Here is a 9,031-nt window from a genome sequence, read left to right as displayed (position 1 = left end):
TGAGTGCATAAGCTTTAGGATGCGTCTAGCTTCCAGCCATCAAGACACCCTCAGCTTTTGAGGCTTCCCATCTGAGGCTCCAGACATCAGAAAACAGACACCGGTGTCCTTTCCAAATGACTGATCTACGGAATCATGAGTAAATTGTAGTAACAAATAATAAATAAAATAATTGTAAGCTGCTAAGTGTGGGGATAATTGTACGCAGTGGTAGGAGCAGAACAGGGAGAAAAGGTGGAAGGCTACTGCAGTGGTTTGGGCAGGAGAAGATGATGACTTGAATTTAGGATTGTCGGTTCCCATGAGGTGTAGATCATACCAGAATATAGCTGTAGTAAAGAACAAAAAAGTTAGGTTTATTATTTGCCGCAGCAAGGGAGCGTGTACACCATGGGGAACCATGAGTTATCTCAAAAGAGAGGAGTCAGGGAATGGCTACTTATAAGGTTTTGGGGGCTGCAGTCAGTTATAGATGGTCTTGGCAGAAATTGACCAGAATTCTGTTATCTTGGAAGCTGCTGCAATGGTGAGTGGTCTTATCTTTAGGGCTTTAGAATCTGTATATAGCTCTGTTAATTTGTCAGTAGGGTCAGTTTGTCTGGTCTACTTGGAACATATGGGTTTGAATGAACTGGTGTAAAAGGAATTTTTGTTTTAGATAGTCTGTGATGTGCTTTATGGCTTAGTCTAGCACAGATTCTCTCTGTTTGTGAGTCAGGGTACATTTTGCAAGATGTGGATTCTGTTTCAGTTCTAAATTCTGCCCAACAGCTTTGCTGCCAGCTGTTACTTTTAAGAGTGAGATTGTGATTATGTTAAAAACAGGCTCCTTATCTTTAAGGGATACAAACCGAAATATTGACGGTATAAAGCAGCATTTCTCAAATGTTTTGGTATCGAGACATCTATGTGCTAAAAAATTATCGAAGACCCAAAAAGCATTATTTTATTTTATTTGTATATACTTTTATAATTTCAGTCTTTTAGAATCAGAGGGTACATGCGCAGCTTTGTTACTTGCATTTATTGCATGACACTGAAGCCAAAGAGCATTTTAAAATGTGAGTTGTAGTTATTGATATTTACCATAATGGAAATTAAAAAAAAAATTTAAATTATTTACAACATTTATTTATTTATAATGAATGACATGTTTTTAAAGAAAATAACTACATTCTTCAAGAAATTGATGAGAGGAGTGCTACCGTTTTATATTTTTGCAAATATCTTTGATATTCCGGCTTAACGGAAGATGGCCGGATTCTCATATTGGCTTCTGAATTTAATTGTTCGCAGTATGTTGTTTTGATTGGAGTATACAAAATGTGACTCCATACAAACAATAGTGGGTAAGGGCAGGAGTATTTTAATAGCCTTTTTCACATAACTGTGGTTTTTATTCTTTGATAGTGCCTCAAGACTTGATAAGTGGTACTTTCTATCTGTAGTCAAGCTTTTGTACTCCATTGCATTATAATCCATTGATCTATCTTATGCTTTAAAGGAATCTTTTCTGTATGCATGATTTTGTATTACCACTCATCTGTATTATTCAATATATATACTACATATAGTATATATGCAATATAAACTATTACACTTGTTAATTTCATCACTAATATTGTCAGAACAGTTTTTTTAATTTCGTGATTTTTCTTGAGATAGGGTCTCGCTCTGTTGTCCAGGCCAGAGAGCAGTGGTGTGATTTTGGCTCACGGCAACCCCGATTTCCCTGGCTTACGTGATCCTTCTGGCTCAACTTCCTGAGTAGCTGGGACTGTAGGTGTGCACCACCACGTGCAGCTAATTTTTGCATTTTTTGTTGAGACAGGGTTTCGCCTAGTTGCTCAAGCTGGTCTCAAATTCTTGGGCTCACGTGTTCCTCCCTCCTCAGCCTCCCAAAGTGCTGAAATTATAGGCATGAGCCACTGCGCCTGGCCTGTAAATATTAGTTTATTGAATATTCACATCTTCCGAATCTTGACAGATTTAATTATGTAAAATATTACAGTTGTTAATGTCATCACTGATATTGTCAGAAAAGTTTTTAAGTATTTGGAAGCTGTCAAACGCATGGCGGCAGACGAAACTTCCCCAAATTCTACATTTTGGTTTAAAACTTGAAGTGTATCATTGGCAACAAATGCCCTCTGTTGTTTTCCTTGAAATGACAGTCTTACTGTATTCATTTTTGAGAAAATATAGGCCAAACACCTGAGTCTGTATAACCAGAGTTAGTTTGTTAAACTTTCAAGGAAAAATGATGTTCCATGAAAAAATCAGCTAGGTTAGCTTGTCACTTGAACATTTGTACAATTGCTTTTCCAGGAGGCAACTATTAGCCTTTGGTTTGCAGCATAAAGCACTTTATCCCTACTTTCACTTGGTTGCTTATAGTATTAAGATGTGTACCCGAAAGTTGAGATTTGACAAAAATCAATCGTTATTACTGCTTTATCAAGCACACTCTAAGGGCCACTGGTGATTTATTTATTTATTTGTTTATGAATGAGATGGAGTCTTGTCTTGCTCTATTGCCCAGGCTGGAGTGCAGTGGTGTGATCTCAGCTCACTGCAACCTCTGCCTCCTAGGTTTAAGTGGTTCTCCTGCCTCAGCCTCCCAAGTAGCTGACATTACAGGTGCCATCCACCACGCCCAGCTAATTTTTGTATTTTTCATAGAGACGGGGTTTCACCATGTTGTCCAGGCTGGTCTTGAACTCCTGACCTGAGGTGATCTACCTGCCTTGGCCTCCCAAAGTGCTGGGATTAGCCACTGTGCCTGGCCTACTGGTGTTTATTTTAATGTGAGTGACTGGTAGTGAAGACCGCAATGCTGCCCTGCTGCCCTGGCACCAGCCGCTTACCCACCATGGCTTTTGCACTGTTAGTGTGAATGTCAATCCAGTGAAAAGGCAGATGATGTCTTAGTAATAGAATAAAGATACACTTGACCTGGAAGTTTCCCTGAAAGCATCTTGGGGATCATGAGGGGTCTGCAGATCAACTTAGAGATGTAGGATTTACTTCAAAATAATCCAGGAGGGAGGAAGGGGAGGGGATGTCTAGATGAAATAGACGTGGCCAGGAGTTGATCATTGTTGAATTTGAGTCATGGGGGTTCACTGTACTATTCTATTTTTGTATGTATTGAACTTTTTAAAAAAATAATAAGTCAAAGAAAAGATTAAGTCCTAGCACTGTAGATTTAGTACCCAGGTAGACAGTAGTGTTATTTATTAATGGGGAAGATTAGGGGAGCAGGGACAGGTTTTGGTTGGGGACTCTAAGAATTCTGTCTAGAAAACATTACATTGAGATGCCAGGTTATGTTAGTTTGTTTTCATGCCGCTGATAAAGACATACCTGAGACTGGATAATTTATAAAGAAAAAGAGGTTTAGTGGACTCACAGTTTCACATGGCTGGGGAGGCCTCACAATCATGGCAGAAGGTGAAAGACATGCCTTCCATGGTGGCAGACAAGACGGAAAACGTGTGCAGGGAAACTCCCCCTTGTGAAACCATCAGATCTCATGAGACGTATTCACTGTCAGGAGAACAGCATGGGAAAGACCTGCCCCCATGATTCAATTGCCTCTCATGGGCCCCTCCCACAACACATGGGTATTGTGGGAGCTACAATTCAAGATGAGATTGGGTGGGGACACAGCCAAACCATATCACAGGTAGACCACCCACTTTGCACGTGTGGGTCTGGAGCACAGAATCCCAGTGGTCAGCTGGCATTTTAAACCATGGAACTGGCTGTGAGGACCGAAGTGTGTAGAGAGGCGAGGGCCAGTTAAGCAGCCTCTCTCCACACCTGAGCTTGATGATGTGGCTTTGATGAACCGCCTCCAGCTCCAAGAGCCTTCACGGTCTTCCTCTGCCCCGGGAGCTTGGCACTGCCCCCTTGGAATTCAATATTTCATCCTCTGGTGCTCTGATTATCTCCTAGGATTAGGAGGCATTAGAAGAGCCCAGGAGAGGGAGGCAGCTTTTGGATTTCCTTGGAAAGCTCTAAGCAGATTTTATCTCCTCTCCGTCTGTTAAGATGGGAGTTAGTGGGAGGGGGAGGGATCACAGGAAAATGTGAACTCAGAGACTCTTTAAGCCTAATTTTGACTAATGTTTGTAGATTTTACCCACCAAAATATTTGCTGGAGTGGTTCAGAGTTCAAACATTGTCATGTATGAGGCTAGCCTGGTGGTGAAGAGCTTAACTTCTGGAATTCAATCAACCTGAATTCAAATCCCTTCCCCTTACTGGCTGTGTGACCTGGGATGAGTTGCTGAACTCCTCTAAGTTTTAATCTTTTCCTGTGTGAAGTGGAGAGAAAACACACATCTTCTTCATTGGTTTGGAGAGGGGACTAAGAGGAAACCCTGTCTTTACATAATTAGCCAGGTGTGGTGGCATGCACCTGTATTTCCACTACTAGGGAGGCTGAAGTGGGAGAATTGCTTGAGCCCGGGAGGTGAGGTTGCAGTGAGCTAAGTTTGCATCACTGAACTCCAGCCTGGGTGACAGAGTGAGACCTGGTAACAAACAAACAATCAAACAAACAAATGACTCTACTTATGGCAGATACTGACATATTACTGCCCTTTCCAGCAAGTATTTAGCCGGAATGCCTTGGTCCCCTTTCCCCTATCCTTGTCCCTGTCTCTTGTGTAAAGCAGTAAGATGTAATGACAGAAGATAGGCAGCAGTGACTCAGGCAGGTGACCAGATGGCTTTACAAGTGATCATTTTATAAGTATTGGATCTTTCCTGCCATTCTGTCAGTTAAGAGTTCCCTGACTTGGTGCTAAATGACTTATCAAAGAAGCCAACCTGGTCCATCTGGAGCTGAGTGAGGTCCTTCTGTCTAGAACATCTGGGAGTCTCTAGTGCCCTGAAGAGCATCCCTGCCTTCCAGGGATGGGACGGGGTGAATGAAGCGAGGCTGCTACTTGCTGCTCGCTGCTTTCTCAGTTTGCAGAGCTGACTTGCTGCTTCCAGCCCCTGGACATCCCGCCCCCTGTTCATCGCTGGAGCCCAGGTTGCAGGGTCCTGCCTCGTGTTTCAGCATTTGTCTTCTGTCCTGAGTCATTATCTTTTGGTCATTACTATTTAAACTTTGCCATCTAGGATACCTAGGTGTCTGTCCTGTGGGAGAGACTTGCGCCAATTAAACTATTGGTGAAAGAAGTGCCATGGCAGTCTCTCGTCCTGATGCCTTGGGGTTACCTCTTGTGTATTGAGGCATTTGTGTGGCTCAAAGGCTCTCACTCCACATCTCCTGCTGATGCTGCTCAGCCATAGTTGAATCCTCATAAACTGTTTTTTTTTTAACCTAAGACCTGTGATAGCCATGATCTAGGGTGGCACATCAACAGAGGACTCATAACTGAGACAGGCATCCACGAAGACACAGCTTTGGTAGTTACACTTGGCCAGACATGGAAAGATGTCAAAGTCACTGCAGCTCAAGGCAACCTGGGGTCAGTTTACCTTGGTTGAACCAAGATCCCCTGTATATACTCCAAGTTCTCTTTTTAATTCTTTTGATTATACCAACTCTTCAGGTATGTCTTTCTATATCACTATTTCTGTTTGCTAAGACTATACTTGGCCAGGTGTGGTGGCTCATGCCTGTAATCCCAACACTTTGGGAGGCCAAGGTGGGCAGATAGCTTGAGCCCAACAGTTCAAGACCAGCCTGGGCAACATGGTAAAGCCCCATCTCAACCAAAAATACAAAAATTAACCAGGCATAGTGGTGTGTGCCTGTAGTCCCAGCTACTTGGGAGGATCACTTGAGCCCAGGAGGCAGAGGTTGCAGTGAGCCAAGAGGGTGCCACTGCACTCCAGTCAGGGCCAACAGAGCAAGACCCTATTTCGAAACAAAGAAACAAAAAACAAAACTATACTTAGGGCAGATACTGATGTAAACACTGAAAAAAAAATGCATGTTACATTCCTACCATTTGCAACATTTTAACTTTAGTGGGTTGGACAGATAAGTATTAGAGTTGGTGTTACCATGCAAACTTCTACAGGGGCCCATTAATAATGCAAGAATGATGTGGGGCCTGTTTGAGCAATATTGTTCTGGGGAGTCAGTGTCTTTACCTGGTGACTTTCTTCCTTGCAAAACTCCTTCCTCTCAGTTTCAGGGTCCTTTCTCTATAAGCTCCCTAGTGACTAAAGCTCTCACAACTTTCTAAAGTTCTTATCATGTAGGCAACTGATGATTTCGACTAATTCAAAATAAATTTACACAGATTTAATGAATTATTCCTCCAAATGGTAATTGCATTTTTCAAAGAAGTTACCTGCAGATGACATTTTCTAAAAGGTTCATCTGCAGAAAGTAGACGAAATGGCATTACAGTCCTGGGGGATGACCTTACCTTTCAACATGAGGCTCTGCTGGTCTCTGAGATGAAGACTTTCTGACAGTGGTCCACTCCCCATGGAGAGGTTCCATTCCAATAGCTCATTGAAACCTCACATCAAGCAGAAATTTCTGCATCCAGGACAAGAGCTTGCTTCCTGTCATTCCCACTCATCCAATCCTCAACAGCTGCTCAAGCTCAAAACTGCAGTCATCTTTTAACCTTTGCTGTGGGAGTCAATAAAAAAAGCCAATTACTGGTTGGCTTCTTGGCGTAGTCCCTCCCATCCACTTTCTTCTCTCCATTTCTATTACCACGATCTTGGACTGGTTCCTCTTTCTTTTCCCACTGCCATCACTGGAATGAGTCTTAAATGCTCACCTTTTCAAGTCAGATGCCGGGTTTTGAAACCACACATGCTTTGGAGCTCAGCCCCTGGAGCACCTTGGCTCATTACTTAACCTCTTGAAACCTCAGTTTCTTTTTCTTTACAGTGGGATAATAACAGCATCCACATAGTAATTTTAACAATAGCAACCACGTGGTAAGGTTGTTGAATGATTGAGATGAGATTCCGTAAAGACTGAGAAACTGTTCCAGTGTCATGAAGGAGTCTAAAGACACATGAGAGCTAAACACAATGCCTGATTTTGGACTAGACCATTTTCCTCTGAAGGATCGTGTTGGGGGACAACTGATAAAACTTGAAAATGGGGAGAAGACCAAGTGGTGCTAATGATCCAGGTTAAGCTCCTGATTTTGATAATTTTATTATATCTATGTGGGATAATGTCCTTTTGTATAGAAAATTCAATACAAGGGAATTTGGAGGTGATGGAGACTCCAATTTGCAACTCATTCTCAAGTGGTTCAAGAAAAAACTCTACTTGCAGTTTTTCTGTAAGTTTGTGACATTTCCAAACAAAATAGTATTTAAAAAATTTAAGAAGAAGAAAAATCAAGGTCCTGTATGTCAGGCATCTGGCCTAGTGTTGGGACCCAGAACAGAGACACCTTTCCTTTCATCTTCTCTTGCCTGTGCACGATAGCTCAAGATTTTCCTCATGCCCTGCTTTTGTCATGTTCTTTTCATGCTTAGAGTTGGTTCATGAATCCCCACAAAGCCCAAACTCCTTAGGCTGATTTGAAGGTCCTCCATAATCATTCCTCAGTCTATAGAACTCCATATTTCGGACATTCTTATTCATGTCCACCTTGAGACTTCTGCTCCCTTGGGTTTGTGCCTAGAATAGGCCCTATTGCCTCTAGCACTTGAACTGATGGGTGGACATTTAGCTATTTCCTCTGGTCTATGGGTATTTCATTCTTCACATTAGGTGTTTTCCTTTCCCTGACCTGATTTATAAGATTACTGAGCTCAGAGCCTACAGCCACTAGGATGTAAGCTCCCTAAGGGCTGGGAATTTGGCTTGGCTTGTTCACCGCTGAGCCCTGGAGCCTAGAGCCCTGGCTCATAGCAGCTGCTTAGTGGGTATTTGTTGATACATTTTGCATCAATGTCATAGACTTCATTGCATATCCTACAACAGGGAGCATTGGGCTCTGCAGCTGGGTGCTTGGAAATACGTGTTGAACAAATTAATCCGTGAATTGGATTGACCAGTGTGAGCATCACAGTTACCTTGGTTAGCCTAGTGTTTCTGCTGAGGAGGGCAGGATGCGCAAGTGATCAGTAACCACACTTGTTTGGTGGCACTAGATATCGACCACACAGTTCCTATTGGAGGGTCAGTAGAATTCATGACTGAGGATGGCAGTCCTCATTGTGTTATTTATGGGCCTTCCCTGGCAGGATTTCTTTAGGAGTTGTTTGCACATGATCAATTTCCTCTCCTGGAATGAGGCCTCATTCTGGCCTTAGTGGTGGCCTGCCTGACGACACATTTATTCGATAGGACCACGGGAGGTGAAAGGATGACAGGCCAGCCTTACAGCTCTATCAGGCTCCCCCAGGGCCAAGGTCAAGATAAAAGACCTTTAATACTAGAATCGGACAGGGAGCGCTGACGAATTGTCAGAAAGTCATCTCTGTGGAAAATGGCCAACAGATTAAATGCAGGTAGATGAAAAGGACACAAATTTGTATTTTTGAGTGCCTGGTGTTATCAAGTGCAATGATAGTCCCTTTACATACATTTTCACAAAAACATTATAAGTCAACAATAGGCTATGGGTCGTGGCTTTTCCCACCTCCTCACCTCCCAGTATCTCTTCTCACTCTGATCAGGTTTTGTCCCTATCACTCTTGTGAACCATTTTTTTTTTTTTTTTTTTAAATCAAGGTCACCAACGATATAACTTACCAAAGCTAATTCTCCTTCCCATGTTTCTCAGCATTGGGCCGAGCTGACAACTCATTCCTTGAAACGCTTGCTTTCCTCCGCTTCCATGACAGCCGCATGGTTCTCACCTTGCCTCACTGGACATTCCCTTTCTGTCTAAATTCTAAATGATGAAACACCCGTGGCCCTCTTTTCTTCTCTAGTTACTTTCTCTCCCCAGGAGGCCTTATCCAGTCGCATCTATTTACTGATGACTCCCAAGTTTATTTTGTTTACCTAGGCTTCCCCCTTGAGCTCTCTAGACTTATGTTCAACTGTCTACTTGACATTTCTTTTCTTTTT

The 9,031-nt window shown here is 42.6% G+C and overlaps 1 pseudogene; it reads right to left on the bottom strand.

The window, feature by feature from the left end:
* Positions 1-8,368: 8,368 nt before the first annotated feature.
* Positions 8,369-9,031, bottom strand: part of LOC108289871 — a 4,772-nt pseudogene continuing 4,109 nt past the window's right edge.

The sequence above is a fragment of the Cebus imitator genome, unplaced genomic scaffold (assembly GCF_001604975.1).
Source record: "Cebus imitator isolate Cc_AM_T3 unplaced genomic scaffold, Cebus_imitator-1.0 Scaffold416, whole genome shotgun sequence".
NCBI lineage: Eukaryota > Metazoa > Chordata > Mammalia > Primates > Cebidae > Cebus > Cebus imitator.
Note: the sequence above shows the minus strand (reverse complement) of the source record. Positions and strands in the feature narration are given on the sequence as shown.